The following is a 20630-nucleotide window of genomic DNA, read 5'->3' as shown; positions in this document are numbered from 1 at the left end:
TCCTGCACCATCCCTCCCTGGACACCCTGCACTCTCCCTCCCTGGATATCCTGCACAGTCCCTCCCAGGACATCCAACACTCTCCTTCCCTGGACATCCTGCACTATCCCTCCACGGACTCCCTGCACTATCCCTCCCAGGACATCCTGCACTATCCCTCCATGGACACCCTGCACTATACATTCTCGGACAACTTGCACTGTCCCTCCCTGGACATCCTGCACTATCCCTCCCCGGACATGCTGGACTATCCCTCCCCAGACCCCTGCACTATCCCTCCCCAGACATCCTGCACTATCCCTCCCTGGACATCCTGCACTCACTTTCCCTGGGCATCCTACACTATCTCTCACCGGACACCCTGCACTATCGCTCCACGAACACCCTGCACTATCCCTGCCAGGACATCCTGCACTATCTCTCCCAGGACACCCAACACTATCCTTCCCTGGACATCCTGCATGATCTCACCCTAGATATCCTGCACTATCCCTCCCCATCACCCTGCACTATCCCTCCCCGGACACACTGCACTATCCCTCCCAGGACACCCTGCACAAGCCCTCCCCGGACACCGTGCACTATCCCTCCCAGACATCCTGCACTATCCCTCCCCGGACACCGTGCACTACCCCTCCCAGGACATCCTACACTATCCCGCCCTGGACATCTTGCACTATCCGTCCCTGAAAAACCTGCACGATGCCTCCCCGGACACCTTGCACTATCCCTTCCCAGACATTCAGCACTATCCCTCCCCGGACATCCTGCACTATCCCTCCCCGGGTATCCTGCACTATCCCTCCCCGGAAACCCTGCACTATCCCTTCCCGGACACACTTCACTATCCATCCCCGGAAACCCTGCACTATCCATCCCCGGACACCCTGCACTTTCCCTCCGGGGACACACTGCACTATCCCTCCCCGGACACCCTGCACAATCCCACACGAGACATCCTGCACTATCTCTCCCCAGTCGTTCTGCGCTACGCCTTCCCGGACACCCTGCACTAACCCTCCCTGGACATCCCACACTATCCATCCCTGGACATCCTGCACTACCCTCCCTGGACACCCTGCACTATCCCTCCCTGGACACCCTGCACTATCCCTCCTGGGTTATCCTGCACTATCCGTCCCTGGACATCATGCACTATCCCTCCCTGGACATCCCACACGATCCATCCCTGGACATCCTGCCCTACCCTCACTGGACACCCTGCGCTATCCCTCCTGGGTCATCCTGCACTATCCCTCCCTGGACACCCTGCACTGTCCCTCCCTGGACACCCTGCACTGTCCCTCCCTGGACACCCTGCACTGTCCCTCCCTGGACACCCTGCACTATCCCTACCTGGACATCCTGCACTATCCCTCCCTGGACACCCTGCACTGTCCCTCCCCGGACACCCTGCACTATCCCTCCCTGGACATCCTGCACTAGCCCTCCACGGACACCCTGCACTATCCCTCCCTGGACATCCTGCACTATCCCTCGCTGGATACCCTGGACTATCCCTCCCTGGACACCCTGCACTATCCCTCCTGGGTCATCCTGCACTATCCCTCGCTGGACACCCTGCACTGTCCCTCCCTGGACACCGTGCACTGTCCCTCCCTGGACATCCTGCACTATCCCTCCCTGGACATCCTGCACTATCCCTCCCCGGACACCCTGCACTATCCCTCCCTGGACATCCTGCACTATCCCTCCCTGGACACCCTGCACTATCCCTCCCTGGACATCCTGCACTATCCCTCCCTGGACATCCTGCATTATCCCTCCCCGGACACCCTGCACTATCCCTCACTGGACATCCTGCACTATCCCTCCCTGGACATCCTGCACTATCCCTCCCCGGAAATCCTGCACTATCCCGCCCCGGACACCCTTCACTATCCCTCCCTGGACACCCTGCACTATCCCTCCCCGGACATTCCACACTATCCATCCCTGGACACCCTGCATTTTCCCTCCCCGGACTACCTGCACGATCCCTCTCCGGATACCCTGCACTATCCCTCCCCGGACATCCTGCACTAGCCCTACCCGGACACCCTTTACTATCCCTTCCTGAACATCCCACACTACCCCTCCCCGGACATCCTACACTATTGCTCCCCGGACACTCTGCACTATCACTTCCTGGACATCCTTCACTATCCCTCCCCAGACGCTTTGCACTATCCCTCCCCAGATATCGCACCCTGGACACCCTGCACTATCCCTCCCTGGATATCCCACACTATCCATCCCTGGACATCCTGCACTATCCCTCCCTGGAAAGCCTGCACTATCCCTCCGTGGACATACTACACTGTCCCTCCCTGGACATCCTGCACTACCGCTCCCTGGACACCCTGTAGTATCCATCCCCGGACACCATGCACTATCCCTCCCCGGACACCCTGCACTATCCCTCCCTGGACACCCTGCACTACCCCTCCCCAGACACCCTGCACTATCCCTCCTGGGTCATCCTGCACTATCCCTCCCTGGACACCCTGCACTGTCCCTCCCTGGACACCCTGCACTGTCCCTCCCTGGACATCCTGCACTATCCCTCCCTGGACATCCTGCACTATCCCTCCCCGGACACCCTGCACTATCCCTCCCTGGACACACTGCACTATCCCACCCTAGACACCCTGCACTATCCCTCCCTGGACACCCTGCACTATCCCTCCCCAGACACCCTGAACTATCCCTCCTGGGTCATCCTGCACTATCCCTCCCTAGACACCCTGCACTGTCCCTCCCTGGACATCCTGCACTATCCCTCCCTGGACATCCTGCACTGTCCCTCCCTGGACATCCTGCACTATCCCTCCCCGGACATCCTGCACGATACCTCCACAGACATCCTGCACTATCACTCCCTGGACATCATTCACTATCGCTCCCCGGACAGGCTGCACTATCTCTCCCCAGACACCCTGTACTATCCCTCCCTGGACACACTGCACTATACCTCCTCGGACATCGTGCACTGTCCCTCCCTGGACATCCTGCAGTATCAATCCCAGGACATCTGACAGTATCCTTCCCCGGACATCCTGCACTATCCCTGCCAGGACATCCTGCGCTAACCATCCCAGGACACCCTGCACTATCCTTCCTTGGACATCCTGCATGATACCTCCCTAGATATCCTGTACTGTCTTTACCTGGAGACCCTGCACTATCCCTCCCTGGACACCCTGCACTATTGCTTCCAGGATACCCTGCACAAGCCCACCCCGTACACCCTGCACTATCCCTCCCCGGACACCCTGCACAAAGCCTCCCTGGACATCCTGCACTATCCCTCCCTGGACATCCTGCGCTATCCGTCCCTGGACATCCTACACTATCCCTCCCTCGATGTCAGCACTATCCCTCCCTGGACATCCTACACTATCCCTCCCTGGATGTCCTACACTATCCCTCCCCGTTCATCCTGCACTATCCCTCCCAGCACACTCTGCACTTATCCTCCCCAGACATCCTGCACTATGCCTCCCTGGATACCCTGCACTATCCCTCCCTGGACATCCTGCACTATCCCTCCCTGGACACCGTGCACTATCCCTCCCTGGACATCCTACACTATTCCTCCCTGAACATCCTGCACTAATCCTCCGTGGACATACTACACTGTCCCTCCCCGGACATCCTGCACCATCCCTCCCCGGACACCCTGCACTACCCCTCCCCGGACATCCTGCACTGTCACTCCCTGGATATCCTACACTATTGCTCCCCGGACACTCTGCACTATCACTTCCTGGACATCCTTCACTATCCCTCCCCAGACGCCCTGCACTATCCCTCCCCAGATATTCTGCACTATCGCTCCCTGGATATCCCACACTATCCATCCCTGGACATCCTGCACTATCCCTCCCTGGAAAGCCTGCACTAACCCTCCGTGGACATACTACACTGTCCCTCACTGGACATCCTGCACTACCGCTCCCTGGACACCCTGTAGTATCCCTCCCCGGACACCGTGCACTATCCCTCACCGGACACCCTGCACTATCCCTCCCTGGACACCCTGCACTATCCCTCCCCAGACACCCTGCACTATCCCTCCTGGGTCATCCTGCACTATCCCTCCCTGGACACCCTGCACTGTCCCTCCCTGGACACCATGCACTGTCCCTCCCTGGACATCCTGCACTATCCCTCCCCGGACACCCTGCACTATCCCTCCCTGGACATCCTGCACTGTCCCTCCCTGGACACCCTGCACTGTCCCTTCCTGGACATCCTGCACTGTCCCTCCCTGGACATCCTGCTCTATCCCTACCTGGACATCCTGCACTATCCCTCCCCGGACATTCCACACTATCCATCCCTGGACACCCTGCACTATCCGTCCCCGGACTACCTGCACAATCCCTCCCCGGATACCCTGTACTATCCCTTCCTGGACACCCTGTACTATCCCTTCCTGGACATCCCACACTACGCCTCCCCGGACATCCTGCACTATCCCTCCCTCGACATCCTACACTATTGCTCCCCGGACACTCTGCACTATCACTCCCTGGACATCCTGCACTATTGCTCCCCGGACACCCTGCACTATCCCTCCCTGGACACACTGCACTATCCCACCCTAGACACCCTGCACTATCCCTCCCTGGACACCCTGCACTATCCCTCCCCAGACACCCTGAACTATCCCTCCTGGGTCATCCTGCACTATGCCTCCCTAGACACCCTGCACTGTCCCTCCCTGGACATCCTGCACTATCCCTCCCTGGACATCCTGCACTGTCCCTCCCCGGACATCCTGCACGATACCTCCACAGACATCCTGCACTATCACTCCCTGGACATCATTCACTATCGCTCCCCGGACACGCTGCACTATCTCTCCCCAGACACCCTGTACTATCCCTCCCTGGACACACTGCACTATACCTCCTCGGACATCGTGCACTGTCCCTCCCTGGACATCCTGCAGTATCAATCCCAGGACATCTGACAGTATCCTTCCCCGGACATCCTGCACTATCCCTGCCAGGACATCCTGCGCTAACCATCCCAGGACACCCTGCACTATCCTTCCTTGGACATCCTGCATGATACCTCCCTAGATATCCTGTACTGTCTTTACCTGGAGACCCTGCACTATCCCTCCCTGGACACCCTGCACTATTGCTTCCAGGATACCCTGCACAAGCCCACCCCGTACACCCTGCACTATCCCTCCCCGGACACCCTGCACAAAGCCTCCCCGGACACCCTGCACTACCCCTCCCCGGACATCCTGCACTATCCCTCCCTCGACATCCTACACTATTGCTCCCCGGACACTCTGCACTATCACTCCCTGGACATCCTGCACTATTGCTCCCCGGACACTCTGCACTATCCCTCCCAGGACATCCTGCACTATCCCTCCCTGGACATCCTACACTGTTGCTCCCCGGCACTTTGCACTATCACTCCCTGGACATCCTTCACCATCCCTCCCCAGACGCCCTGCACTATCCCTCCACAGATATTCTGCACTATCGCCCCCTGGACATCCTGCACTTTCCCTCCCTGGACACCCTGCACTATCCCTCCCTGGATATCCCACACTATCCATCCATGGACATCCTGCACTATCCCTCCCTGGAAAGCCTGCACTATCCCTCCGTGGACATACTACACTGTCCCTCCCTGGACACCCTGCACTACCGCTCCCTGGACACCCTGTAGTATCCCTCCCCGGACACCATGCACTATCCCTCCCCGTACACCCTGCACTATCCCTCCCCAGACACCCTGCACTATCCCTCCTGGGTCATCCTGCACTTTCCCTCCCTGGACACCCTGCACTGTCCCTCCCTGGACACCCTGCACTGTCCCTCCCTGGACACCCTGCACTGTCCCTCCCTGGACATCCTGCACTATCCCTCCCTGGACATCCTGCACTATCCCTCCCTGGACATCCTGCACTATCCCTCCCCGGACACCCTGCACTATCGCTCCCTGGACATCCTGCACTATCCCTCCCTGGAAACCCTGCACTGTCCCTCCCTGGACATCCTGCTCTATCCCACCCTGGACGTCCTGCACTGTCCCTCCCCGGACACCCTGCACTATCCCTCCCTGGACATCCTGCACTATCCCTCCCTAGAAACCCTGCACTGTCCCTCCCTGGACACCCTGCACTATCCCTCCCTGGACATCCTGCACTATCCCTCCCTGGACATCCTGCACTATCCCTCCCTGGAAACCCTGCACTGTCCCTCCCTGGACACCCTGCACTATCCCTCCCCGGACATCCTGCACGCTACCTCCTCAGACATCCTGCACTATCACTCCCTGGACATCATTCACTATTGCTCCCCAGACACGCTGCACTATCTCTCCCCAGACACCCTGCACTATCCCTCCCTGGACACCCTGCACTATCCCTCCTCGGACATCGTGCACTGTCCCTCCCTGGATATTCTGCAGTATCAATCCCAGGACATCTGACAGTATCCCTCCCCGGACATCCTGCACTATTCCTGCCTGGACAACCTGCACTATCCCTCCCCGGACATGCTGGGCGATCCCTCCCCAGACCTCCTGCACTATCACTCCCCAGACATCCTGCACTATCCCTGCCAGGACATCCTGCACTAACCATCTCAGGACACCCTGCACTGTCCTTCCTTGGACATCCTGCATGATACCTCCCTAGATATCCTGTACTATCTTTACCCGGGACCCTGCACTATCCCTCCCTGGACACCCTGCACTATCCCTCCCAGGACACCCTGCACGAGCCCTACCCGGACACCCTGCACTATTGCTTCCAGGACACCCTGCACAAGCCCTCCCCGTACACCCTGCACTATCCCTCCCCGGACACCCTGCACGAAGCCTCCCTGGACATCCTGCACTATCGCTCCCTGGACATCCTGCGCTATCTGTCCCTGGACATCCTACACTATCCCTCCCTCGATGTCAGCACTATCCCTCCCTGGACATCCTACACAATCCCTCCCTGGATGTCCTACACTATCCCTCCCCGTTCATCCTGCACTATCCCTCCCAGCATACTCTGCAATTATCCTCCCCAGACATCCTGCACTATGCCTCCCTGGACACCCTGCACTATCCCTCCCTGGACATCCTGCACTATCCCTCCCTGGACACCGTGCACTATACCTCCCTGGACATCCTACACTATTCCTCCCTGAACATCCTGCACTATCCCTCCGTTGACATACTACACTGTGCCTCCCCGGACACCCTGCACTATCCCTCCCCGGACACCCTGCACTATCCCTCCCTGGATATCCTGCACAGTCCCTCCCAGGACATCCAACACTCTCCTTCCCTGGACAACCTGCACTATCCCTCCACGGACTCCCTGCACTATCCCTCCCAGGACATCCTGCACTATCCCTCCCTGGACACCCTGCACTATCCATTCTCGGACAACCTGCACTGTCCCTCCCTGGACATCCTGCACTATTCCTTCCCGGACATTCTACACTATCCCTTCTCGGACACCCTGCGCTATCCCCGCCTGGACAACCTGCACTATCCCTCCCCGGACATGCTGGACTATCCCTCCCCAGACCCCTGCACTATCCCTCCCCAGACATCCTGCACTATCCCTCCCTGGATATCCTGCAGTCACTTTCCCTGGGCATCCTACACTATCACTCACCGGACACCCTGCACTATCGCTCCACGAACACCCTGCACTATCCCTGCCTGGACATCCTGCACTATCTCTCCCAGGGCACCCAACACTATCCTTCCCTGGACATCCTGCAAGGTCCCACCCTAGATATCCTGCACTATCCCTCCCCATCACCCTGCACTGTCCCTCCCCGGACACACTGCACTATCCCTCCCAGGATACCCTGCACAAGCACTCCCCGGACACCGTGCACAATCCCTCCCAGACATCCTGCACTATCCCTCCCCGGACACCGTGCACTACCCCTCCCAGGACACCCTGCACTATCCCTCCCCAGACATCCTGCACTATCCCTCCCTGGACATCCTACACTATCCCGCCCTGGACATCTTGCACTATCCATCCCCAGACACCCTGCACTTTCCCTCCGGGGACACACTGCACTATCCCTCCCCGTACACCCTGCACAATCCCACACGAGACATCCTGCACTATCCCTCCCCAGTCGTTCTGCGCTACACCTTCCCGGACACCCTGCACTATCCCTCCCTGGACATCCCACACTATCCATCCCTGGACATCCTGCACTATCCCTCCTGGGTCATCCTGCACTATCCTTCCCTGGACATCCTGCACTATCCTTCCCTGGACATCCCATACTATCCCTCCCTGGACATCCTACACTATCCATCCCTGTACATCCTGCCCTACCCTCCCTGGACACCCTGGACTATCCCTCCCTGGACACCCTGCGCTATCCCTCCTGGGTCATCCTGCACTATCACTCCCTGGACACCCTGCACTGTCCCTCCCCGGACATCCTGCACTGTCCCTCCCCGGACACCCTGCACTATCCCTCCCTGGACATCCTGCAGTAGCCCTCCACGGACACCCTGCACTACCCCTCCCTGGTCATCCTACACTACCCTTCCCTGGACACCCTTCACTATCCCTCCCTGGACACCCTGCACTATCCCTACCTGGACACCGTGCACTATCCCGCCCCGGACACCCTTCACTATCCCTCCCTGGACACCCTGCACTATCCCTCCCCAGACATCCCACACTATCCATCCGTGGACATCCTGCACTGTCCCTCCCCGGACACCCTGCACGATCCCTCCCCGGATACCCTACACTATCCCTCCCCGGACACCCTGCACGATCCGTCCCCGGATACCCTGCACTATCCCTCCCCGGACACCCTTCACTATCCCTCCCTGGACACCCTGCACTATCCCTCCCCAGACATCCCACACTATCCATCCGTGGACATCCTGCACTGTCCCTCCCCGGACACCCTGCACGATCCCTCCCCGGATACCCTACACTATCCCTCCCCGGACACCCTGCACGATCCGTCCCCGGATACCCTGCACTATCCCTCCCCGGACATCCTGCACTATCCCTCCCCAGACACCCTGTACTATCCCTTCCTGGACATCCCACACTACCCCTCCCCGGACATCCTGCACTATCCCTCCCTGGACATCCAACAGTATTGCTCCCCGGACACTCTGCACTATCACTCCCTGGACATCCTTCACTATCACTCCCCAGACGCCCTGCACTATCCCTCCCCAGATATTCTGCACTATCGCTCCCTGGACATCCTGCACTTTCCCTCCCTGGAAACCCTGCACTATCCCTCCCTGGATATCCCACACTATCCATCATTGGACATCCTGCACTATCCCGCCCTGGAAAGCCTGCACTATCCCTCCGTGGACATACTGCACTATGCCTCCGTGTACATACTACACTGTCCCTCCCTGGACATCCTGCACTACCGCTCCCTGGAGACCCTGTAGTATCCCTCCCCGGACACCCCGCACTCTCCCTCCCCGGACACCCTGCACTATCCCTCCCTGGACACCCTGCACTATCCCTCCCCAGCACCCTGGACTATCCCTCCCAGCACACCCTGCACTAACCCTCCGTGGACACCCTGCACTATCCCTCCCCGGACACCCTGCACCATCCCTCCCCGGACACCCTACAGTATGCCGCCCCAGACACCCTGCAATATCCCTTCCAGCACACCCTGCACTATCCCTCGGCATCCTGCACTATGCCTCCCTGCACATCCTGCACTATCCGTTCCTGGACATCCTACACTGTCCCTCCCCGGACATCCTGCACCATCCCTACCCGGACACCCTGCACTCTCCCTCCCTGGGTATCCTGCACTGTCCCTCCCAGGACATCCAACACTCTCCTTCCCTGGACATCCTGCACTATCCGTCCCCGGACTCCTCTGCACATTCCTCCCAGTACATCCTGCACTATCCCTCCCTGGACACCCTGCACTATCCCTCCCCGGACACCCTGTACTATCCCTTCCTGGACATCCCACACTACCCCTCCCCGGACATCCTGCACTATCCCTCCCCGGACACCCTGCACTGTCCCTCCCTGGACATCCTACACTACCCTTCCCTGGACATCCTTCACTATCCCTCCCTGGACATCCCACACTATCCATCCCTGGACACCCTGCACTATCCTGCCCCGGACACCCTTCACTATCCCTCCCTGGACACCCTGCACTATCCCTCCCTGGACATCCTGCACTATCCCTCCCTGGACACCCTGCACTATCCCTCCCCGGACACCCTGCACTATCCCTCTCCGGACATCCTGCACTATCCCTCCCCGGGCATCCTGCACTATCCCTCCCCGGACACCCTGTACTATCCCTCCCTGGACACCCTGCACCATCCCTCCCTGGACACCCAGCACTATCCCTCCCCGGACACCCTGCATTATCCCTCACTGGACACACTGTGCTATCCCTCCCTGGACATCCTGCACTATCCCTCCCTGGACACCCTGCACTAACCCTCCCTGGAAACCCTACACTATTCCTCCTGGGACACCCTGCACTATCCCTCCCAGGACACCCTGCACTATCCCTCCCAGGACACCCTGCACTATCCCTCCCCGGGCATCCTGCACTATGCCTCCCCGGGCATCCTGCACTATCCCTCCCCGGGCATCCTGCACTATCCCTCCCTGGACACCGTGCACTATCCCTCGCTGGACACCCTGCACTATCCCCCGCAGGACACCCTGCACTATCCCTCCCTGGACACACTGCACTATCTCTCCCTGGACACCCTGCACTATCCCTCGCTGGACATCCTGCACTATCCCTCCCCGGGCATCCTGCACTAACCCTCCCTGGACACCCTGCACTATCCCCCCCTGAACACCCTGCACCATCCCTCCCTGGACACCCTGCACTATCCCACGCTGGACACCCTGCACTATCCCTCCCTGGACACACTGTATTATCCCACCTTGGACACCCTGCACTATCCCTCCCCGGACACCCTGCACTATCCCTCCCTGGACAACCTGCACTACCCCTCCCCGGACACACTGTATTATCCCACCTTGGACATCCTGCACTATCCCTTCCTGGACATGCTGCTCTATGCCTCCTTGGACACCCTGTATTATCCCTCCCTGGACATCCTGCAATATCCCTATCTGGACACCATGCACTATCCCTCAAGGGACACCGTGCACTATCCCTCCCTGGACACACTGCACTAGCCCTCCCCGGACACCCTGTACTTTCCCTCCCCGGACACCCTGCACTAGCCCTCCCATGGACACCCTGAAATATCCCTCCCTGGACACCCTGCACAATCCCACCCTCGACATCATGAACTATCCCTCCTTGGACACCCTGCATTATCCCTCCTGGGTCATTCTGCACTTTCCATCCCTGGACATCCTGCACTATCCCTCCCTGATCACTCTGCAATATCCCTCACCGGACACGCTGCACTATCCCTCTCCGGACACCCTGCACTATCCGTCCTTCGATATCCTGCGCTACCCTTCCCTGGACACCCTGCACTATCCCTCCCTGGACATCCTGCACTATCCCTCCCTGGACATCCTGCACTATCCCTCCCTGGACACCCGGCACTATCCCTCCCCGGACATCCTGCACTAACCCTCCCCAGACACCCTGCACTGTCACTCCCCGGACACCCTGCACTATCCCTCCCCAGACACACTGCACTTTCCCTCGCCAGACATCCTGCACTATTGCTCCCTGGAAATCCTGCACTATCCCACCATGGACATACTACACTATCACTCCCTGGACATCCTACACTATCCCTCCCCAGACACCCTGTACTTTCCCTCCCCGAACACCCTGCTCTATCCCTCCCCAGACACACTGCACTATCCCGCCCCGGACACAGTGCACTATCCCTCCCCGGACACCCTGCACTGTCCCTCCATGGACATACTACACTGTCCCTCCCTGGATATCCTGCACCTTCCCTCCCTGGACAGCCTGCACTATCCCTCCCCGGACACACTGCACTATCCCACCCAAGACATACTGCAATATCACTCCCTGGACACCCTGCACTATCCCTCCCCGGACATCCTGCACGACACCTCCACAGACATCCTGCACTATCACTCCCTGGACATCATTCACTATCGCTCCCCGGACCCGCTGCACTATCTCTCCCCAGACACCCTGCACTATCCCTCCCTGGACACCTTGCACTATCCCTCCTCGGACATCGTGCACTGTCCCTCCCTGGACATCCTGCAGTATCAATCCCAGGACATCTGACAGTATCCCTCCCCGGACATCCTGCACTATCCCTGCTTGGACAACCTGCACTATCCCTCCCAGGACATGCTGGGCGATCCCTCCCCAGACCCCCTGCACTATCCCTCCCCAGACACCCTGCACTATCCCTGCCAGGACAACCTGCACTAACCATCCCAGGTCACCCTGCACTATCCTTCCTTGGACATCCTGCATGAGACCTCCCTAGACATCCTGTACTATCTTTACCCGGAGACCCTGCACTATCCCTCCCTGGACACCCTGCACTATCCCTCCCAGGACACCCTGCACGAGCCCTACCCGGACACCCTGCACTATTGCTTCCAGGACACCCTGCACAAGCCCTCCCCGTACACCCTGCACTATCCCTCCCCGGACACCCTGCACGAAGCCTCCCTGGACATCCTGCACTATCCCTCCCTGGACATCCTGCGCTATCCGTCCCTGGACATCCTACACTATCCCTCCCTCGATGTCAGCACTATCCCTACATGGACATCCTACACTATCCCTCCCTGGATGTCCTACACTATCCCTCCCCGTTCATCCTGCACTATCCCTCCCAGCACACTCTGCACTTATCCTCCCCAGACATCCTACACTATCCCTCCCTGAACATCCTGCACTATCCCTCCGTGGACATACTACACTGTCCCTCCCCGGACATCCTGCACCATCCCTCCCCGGACACCCTGCAATATCCCTCCCTGGACACCCTGCACTCTCCCTCCCTGGATATCCTGCACAGTCCCTCCCAGGACATCCAACACTCTCCTTCCCTGGACATCCTGCAATATCCCTCCACGGACTCCCTGCACTATCCCTCCCAGGACATCCTGCACTATCCCTCCCTGGACACCCTGCACTATACATTCTCGGACAACCTGCACTGTCCCTCCCTGGACATCCTGCACTATCCCTCCCCGGACATGCTGGACTATCCCTCCCCAGACCCCTGCACTATCCCTCCCCAGACATCCTGCACTATCCGTCCCTGGACATCCTGCAATATCCCTCCCTGGACATCCCACACTATCCCTCCCTGGACATCCCACACTATCCATCCCTGGACATCCTGCACTACCCTCCCTGGACACCCTGGACTATCCCTCCCTGGACACCCTGCACTATCCCGCCTGGGTTATCCTGCACTATCCGTCCCTGGACATCATGCACTATCCCTCCCTGGACATCCCACACGATCCATCCCTGGACATCCTGCCCTACCCTCACTGGACACCCTGCGCTATCCCTCCTGGGTCATCCTGCACTATCCCTCCCTGGACACCCTGCACTGTCCCTCCCTGGACACCCTGCACTGTCCCTCCCTGGACACCCTGCACTGTCCCTCCCTGGACACCCTGCACTATCCCTACCTGGACATCCTGCACTATCCCTCCCTGGACACCCTGCACTATCCCTCCCTGGACATCCTGCACTAGCCCTCCACTGACACCCTGCACTATCCCTCCCTGGACATCCTGCACTATCCCTCCGTGGACACCCTGCACTGTCCCTCCCTGGACATCCTGCACTATCCATCCCCGGACACCCTGCACTTTCCCTCCGGGGACACACTGCACTATCCCTCCCCGGACACCCTGCACAATCCCACACGAGACATCCTGCACTATCTCTCCCCAGTCGTTCTGCGCTACACCTTCCCGGACACCCTGCACTATCCCTCCCTGGACATCCCACACTATCCATCCCTGGACATCCTGCACTACCCTCCCTGGACACCTTGCACTATCCCTGCTGGGTCATCCTGCACTATCCGTCCCTGGACATCCTGCAATATCCCTCCCTGGACATCCCACACTATCCCTCCCTGGACATCCTGCACTACCCTCCCTGGACACCTTGCACTATCCCTGCTGGGTCATCCTGCACTATCCCTCCCAGGACATCCTGCACTATCCCTCCCTGGACACCCTGCACTATACATTCTCGGACAACCTGCACTGTCCCTCCCTGGACATCCTGCACTATCCCTCCCCGGACATGCTGGACTATCCCTCCCCAGACCCCTGCACTATCCCTCCCCAGACATCCTGCACTATCCGTCCCTGGACATCCTGCAATATCCCTCCCTGGACATCCCACACTATCCCTCCCTGGACATCCCACACTATCCATCCCTGGACATCCTGCACTACCCTCCCTGGACACCCTGGACTATCCCTCCCTGGACACCCTGCACTATCCCGCCTGGATTATCCTGCACTATCCGTCCCTGGACATCATGCACTATCCCTCCCTGGACATCCCACACGATCCATCCCTGGACATCCTGCCCTACCCTCACTGGACACCCTGCGCTATCCCTCCTGGGTCATCCTGCACTATCCCTCCCTGGACACCCTGCACTGTCCCTCCCTGGACACCCTGCACTGTCCCTCCCTGGACACCCTGCACTGTCCCTCCCTGGACACCCTGCACTATCCCTACCTGGACATCCTGCACTATCCCTCCCTGGACACCCTGCACTATCCCTCCCTGGACATCCTGCACTAGCCCTCCACTGACACCCTGCACTATCCCACCCTGGACATCCTGCACTATCCCTCCGTGGACACCCTGCACTGTCCCTCCCTGGACATCCTGCACTATCCATCCCCGGACACCCTGCACTTTCCCTCCGGGGACACACTGCACTATCCCTCCCCGGACACCCTGCACAATCCCACACGAGACATCCTGCACTATCTCTCCCCAGTCGTTCTGCCCTACACCTTCCCGGACACCCTGCACTATCCCTCCCTGGATATCCCACACTATCCATCCCTGGACATCCTGCACTACCCTCCCTGGACACCTTGCACTATCCCTGCTGGGTCATCCTGCACTATCCGTCCCTGGACATCCTGCAATATCCCTCCCTGGACATCCCACACTATCCCTCCCTGGACATCCCACACTATCCATCCCTGGACATCCTGCACTACCCTCCCTGGACACCCTGGACTATCCCTCCCCAGACACCCTGCACTATCCCTCCTGGGTCATCCTGCACTATCCCTCCCTGGACACCCTGCACTGTCCCTCCCTGGACATCCTGCACTATCCCTCCCTGGACATCCTGCACTGTCCCTCCCTGGACATCCTGCACGATACCTCCACAGACATCCTGCACTATCACTCCCTGGACATCATTCACTATCGCTCCCCGGACACGCTGCACTATCTCTCCCCAGACACCCTGCACTATCCCTCCCTGGACACACTGCACTATCCCTCCTCGGACATCGTGCACTGTCCCTCCCTGGACATCCTGCAGTATCAATCCCAGGACATCTGACAGTATCCTTCCCCGGACATCCTGCACTATCCCTGCCTGGACAACCTGCACCATCCCTCCCCGGACATGCTGGGCGATCCCTCCCCAGAACACCTGCACTATCCCTCCCCAGACATCCTGCACTATCCCTGCCAGGACATCCTGCGCTAACCATCCCAGGACACCCTGCACTATCCTTCCTTGGACATCCTACATGATACCTCCCTAGATATCCTGTACTGTCTTTACCTGGAGACCCTGCACTATCCCTCCCTGGACACCCTGCACTATTGCTTCCAGGACACCCTGCACTATCCCTCCCCGGACACCCTGCACAAAGCCTCCCTGGACATCTTGCACTATCCCTCCCTGGACATCCTGCGCTATCCGTCCCTGGACATCCTACACTATCCCTCCCTGGATGTCAGCACTATCCCTCCCTGGACATCCTACACTATCCCTCCCTGGATGTCCTACACTATCCCTCCCCGTTCATCCTGCACTATCCCTCCCAGCACACTCTGCATTTATCCTCCCCAGACATCCTGCACTATGCCTCCCTGGATACCCTGCACTATCCCTCCCTGGACATCCTGCACTATCCCTCCCTGGACACCGTGCACTATCCCTCCCTGGACATCCTACACTATTCCTCCCTGAACATCCTGCACTAACCCTCCGTGGACAAACTACACTGTCCCTCCCCGGACATCCTGCACCATCCCTCCCCGGACATCCTGCACTCTCCCTCCCCGGACATCCTGCACTATCCCTCCCTGGACACCCGGCACTATCCCTCCCCGGGCATCCTGCACTAACCCTCCCCAGACACCCTGCACTGTCACTCCCTGGACATCCTACACTGTCCCTCCCCAGACACACTGCACTTTCCCTCGCCAGACATCCTGCACTATTGCTCCCTGGAAATCCTGCACTATCCCTCCATGGACATACTACACTATCACTCCCGAGACATCCTACTCTATCCCTCCCCAGACACCCTGTACTTTCCCTCCCCGAACACCCTGCTCTATCCCTCCCCAGACACACTGCACTATCCCGCCCCGGACACAGTGCACTGTCCCTCCCCGGACACCCTGCACTAACCCTCCCCGGAAACCCTGCACTATCCCTCCCAGCACAACCTGCAATATCCCTCCCAGACATCCTGTACTACCCCTCCCTGGACATCCTAAACTATCCCTCCCCGAACATCCTGCACTGTCCCTCCATGGACATACTACACTGTCCCTCCCTGGATATCCTGCACTATCCCTCCCTGGACAGCCTGCACTATCCCTCCCCGGACACACTGCACTATCCCACCCAAGACATACTGCACTATCACTCCCTGGACACCCTGCACTATCCCTCCCCGGACATCCTGCACGACACCTCCACAGACATCCTGCACTATCACTCCCTGGACATCATTCACTATCGCTCCCCGGACACGCTGCACTATCTCTCCCCAGACACCCTGCACTATCCCTCCCTGGACTCCCTGCACTATCCCTCCTCGGACATCGTGCACTGTCCCTCCCCGGACATCCTGCACTATCCCTGCCTGGACAACCTGCACTATCCCTCCCCGGACATGCTGGGCGATCCCTCCCCAGACCCCCTGCACTATCCCTCCCCAGACATCCTGCACTATCCCTGCCAGGACAACCTGCACTAACCATCCCAGGACACCCTGCACTATCCTTCCTTGGACATCCTGCATGAGACCTCCCTAGATATCCTGTACTATCTTTACCCGGAGACCCTGCACTATCCCTCCCTGGACACCCTGCACTATCCCTCCCAGAACACCCTGCACGAGCCCTACCCGGACACCCTGCACTATTGCTTCCAGGACACCCTGCACAAGCCCTCCCCGTACACCCTGCACTATCCCTCCCCGGACACCCTGCACGAAGCCTCCCTGGACATCCTGCACTATCCCTCCCTGGACATCCTGCGCTATCCGTCCCTGGACATCCTACACTATCCCTCCCTCGATGTCAGCACTATCCCTACCTGGACATCCTACACTATCCCTCCCTGGATGTCCTACACTATCCCTCCCCGTTCATCCTGCACTATCCCTCCCAGCACACTCTGCACTTATCCTCCCCAGACATCCTACACTATCCCTCCCTGAACATCCTGCACTATCCCTCCGTGGACATACTACACTGTCCCTCCCCGGACATCCTGCACCATCCCTCCCCGGACACCCTGCAATATCCCTCCCTGGACACCCTGCACTCTCCCTCCCTGGATATCCTGCACAGTCCCTCCCAGGACATCCAACACTCTCCTTCCCTGGACATCCTGCACTATCCCTCCCTGGACACCCTGCACTATACATTCTCGGACAACTTGCACTGTCCCTCCCTGGACATCCTGCACTATCCCTCCCCGGACATGCTGGACTATCCCTCCCCAGACCCCTGCACTATCCCTCCCCAGACATCCTGCACTATCCCTCCCTGGACATCCTGCACTCACTTTCCCTTGGCATCCTACACTATCTCTCACCGGACAACCTGCACTATCGCTCCACGAACACCCTGCACTATCCTTGCCAGGACATCCTGCACTATCCCAGGACACCCAACTCTATCCTTCCCTGGACATCCTGCATGATCTCACCCTAGATATCCTGCACTATCCCTCCCCATCACCCTGCACTATCCCTCCCCGGACACACTGCACTATCCCTCCCAGGACACCCTGCACAAGCCCTCCCCGGACACCGTGCACTATCCCTCCCAGACATCCTGCACTATCCCTCCCCGGACACCGTGCACTACCCCTCCCAGGACATCCTACACTATCCCGCCCTGGACATCTTGCACTATCCGTCCCTGAAAATCCTGCACGATGCCTCCCCGGACACCTTGCACTATCCCTCCCCAGACATTCTGCACTATCCCTCCCCGGACATCCTGCACTATCCCTCCCCGGGTATCCTGCACTATCCCTCCCCGGAAACCCTGCACTATCCCTTCCCGGACACACTTCACTATCCATCCCCGGAAACCCTGCACTATCCATCCCCGGACACCCTGCACTTTCCCTCCGGGGACACACTGCACTATCCCTCCCCGGACACCCTGCACAATCCCACACGAGACATCCTGCACTATCTCTCCCCAGTCGTTCTGCGCTACACCTTCCCGGACACCCTGCACTAACCCTCCCTGGACATCCCACACTATCCATCCCTGGACATCCTGCACTACCCTCCCTGGACACCCTGCACTATCCCTGCTGGGTCATCCTGCACTATCCGTCCCTGGACATCCTGCAATATCCCTCCCTGGACATCCCACACTATCCCTCCCTGGACATCCCACACTATCCATCCCTGGACATCCTGCACTACCCTCCCTGGACACCCTGCACTATCCCTGCTGGTTCATCCTGCACTATCCGTCCCTGGACATCCTGCAATATCCCTCCCTGGACATCCCACACTATCCCTCCCTGGACATCCCACACTAACCATCCCTGGACACCCTGGACTATCCCTCCCTGGACACCCTGCACTATCCCTCCTGGGTTATCCTGCACTATCCGTCCCTGGACATCCTGCACTATCCCTCCCTGGACACCCTGCACTGTCCCTCCCCGGACACCCTGCACTATCCCTCCCTGGACATCCTGCACTAGCCCTCCACGGACGCCCTGCACTATCCCTCCCTGGACATCCTGCACTATCCCTCCCTGGACACCCTGCACTGTCCCTCCCTGGACATCCTGCACTATCCCTACCTGGACACCCTGCACTATCCCTCCCCGGACACCCTGCACTATCCCTCCCTGGACACCCTGCACTATCCCTCCCTGGACACCCTGCACTATCCGTCCCTGGACATCCTGCACTATCCCTCCCAGACATCCTGCACTATCCCTCCCCGGACACCGTGCACTACCCCTCCCAGGACATCCTACACTATCCCGCCCTGGACATCTTGCACTATCCGTCCCTGAAAATCCTGCACGATGCCTCCCCGGACACCTTGCACTATCCCTCCCCAGACATTCTGCACTATCCCTCCCCGGACATCCTGCACTATCCCTCCCCGGGTATCTTGCACTATACATTCTCGGACAACTTGCACTGTCCCTCCTTGGACATCCTGCACTATCCCTCCCCGGACATGCTGGACTATCCCTCCCCAGACCCCTGCACTATCCCTCCCCAGACATCCTGCACTATCCCTCCCTGGACATCCTGCACTCACTTTCCCTGGGCATCCTACACTTTCTCTCACCGGACACCCTGCACTATCGCTCCACGAACACCCTGCACTATCCCTGCCAGGACATCCTGCACTATCTCTCCCAGGACACCCAACACTATCCTTCCCTGGACATCCTGCATGATCTCACCCTAGATATCCTGCACTATCCCTCCCCATCACCCTGCACTATCCCTCCCCGGACACACTGCACTATCCCTCCCAGGACACCCTGCACAAGCCCTCCCCGGAGAACGTGCACTATCCCTCCCAGACATCCTGCACTATCCCTCCCCGGACACCGTGCACTACCCCTCCCAGGACATCCTACACTATCCCGCCCTGGACATCTTGCACTATCCGTCCCTGAAAATCCTGCACGATGCCTCCCCGGACACCTTGCACTATCCCTCCCCAGACATTCTGCACTATCCCTCCCCGGACATCCTGCACTATCCCTCCCCGGGTATCCTGCACTATCCCTCCCCGGAAACCCTGCACTATCCCTTCCCGGACACACTTCACTTTCCATCCCCGGAAACTCTGCACTATCCATCCCCGGACACCCTGCACTTTCCCTCCGGGGACACACTGCACTATCCCTCCCCGGACACCCTGCACAATCCCACACGAGACATCCTGCACTATCTCTCCCCAGTCGTTCTGCGCTACACCTTCCCGGACACCCTGCACTAACCCTCCCTGGACATCCCACACTATCCATCCCTGGACATCCTGCACTACCCTCCCTGGACACCCTGCACTATCCCTGCTGGGTCATCCTGCACTATCCGTCCCTGGACATCCTGCAATATCCCTCCCTGGACATCCGACACTATCCCTCCCTGGACATCCCACACTATCCATCCCTGG

This window comes from Scyliorhinus torazame, chromosome 16 (genome assembly GCF_047496885.1).
Source record: "Scyliorhinus torazame isolate Kashiwa2021f chromosome 16, sScyTor2.1, whole genome shotgun sequence".
Taxonomy (NCBI): Eukaryota; Metazoa; Chordata; class Chondrichthyes; order Carcharhiniformes; family Scyliorhinidae; genus Scyliorhinus; species Scyliorhinus torazame.
Note: the sequence above shows the minus strand (reverse complement) of the source record.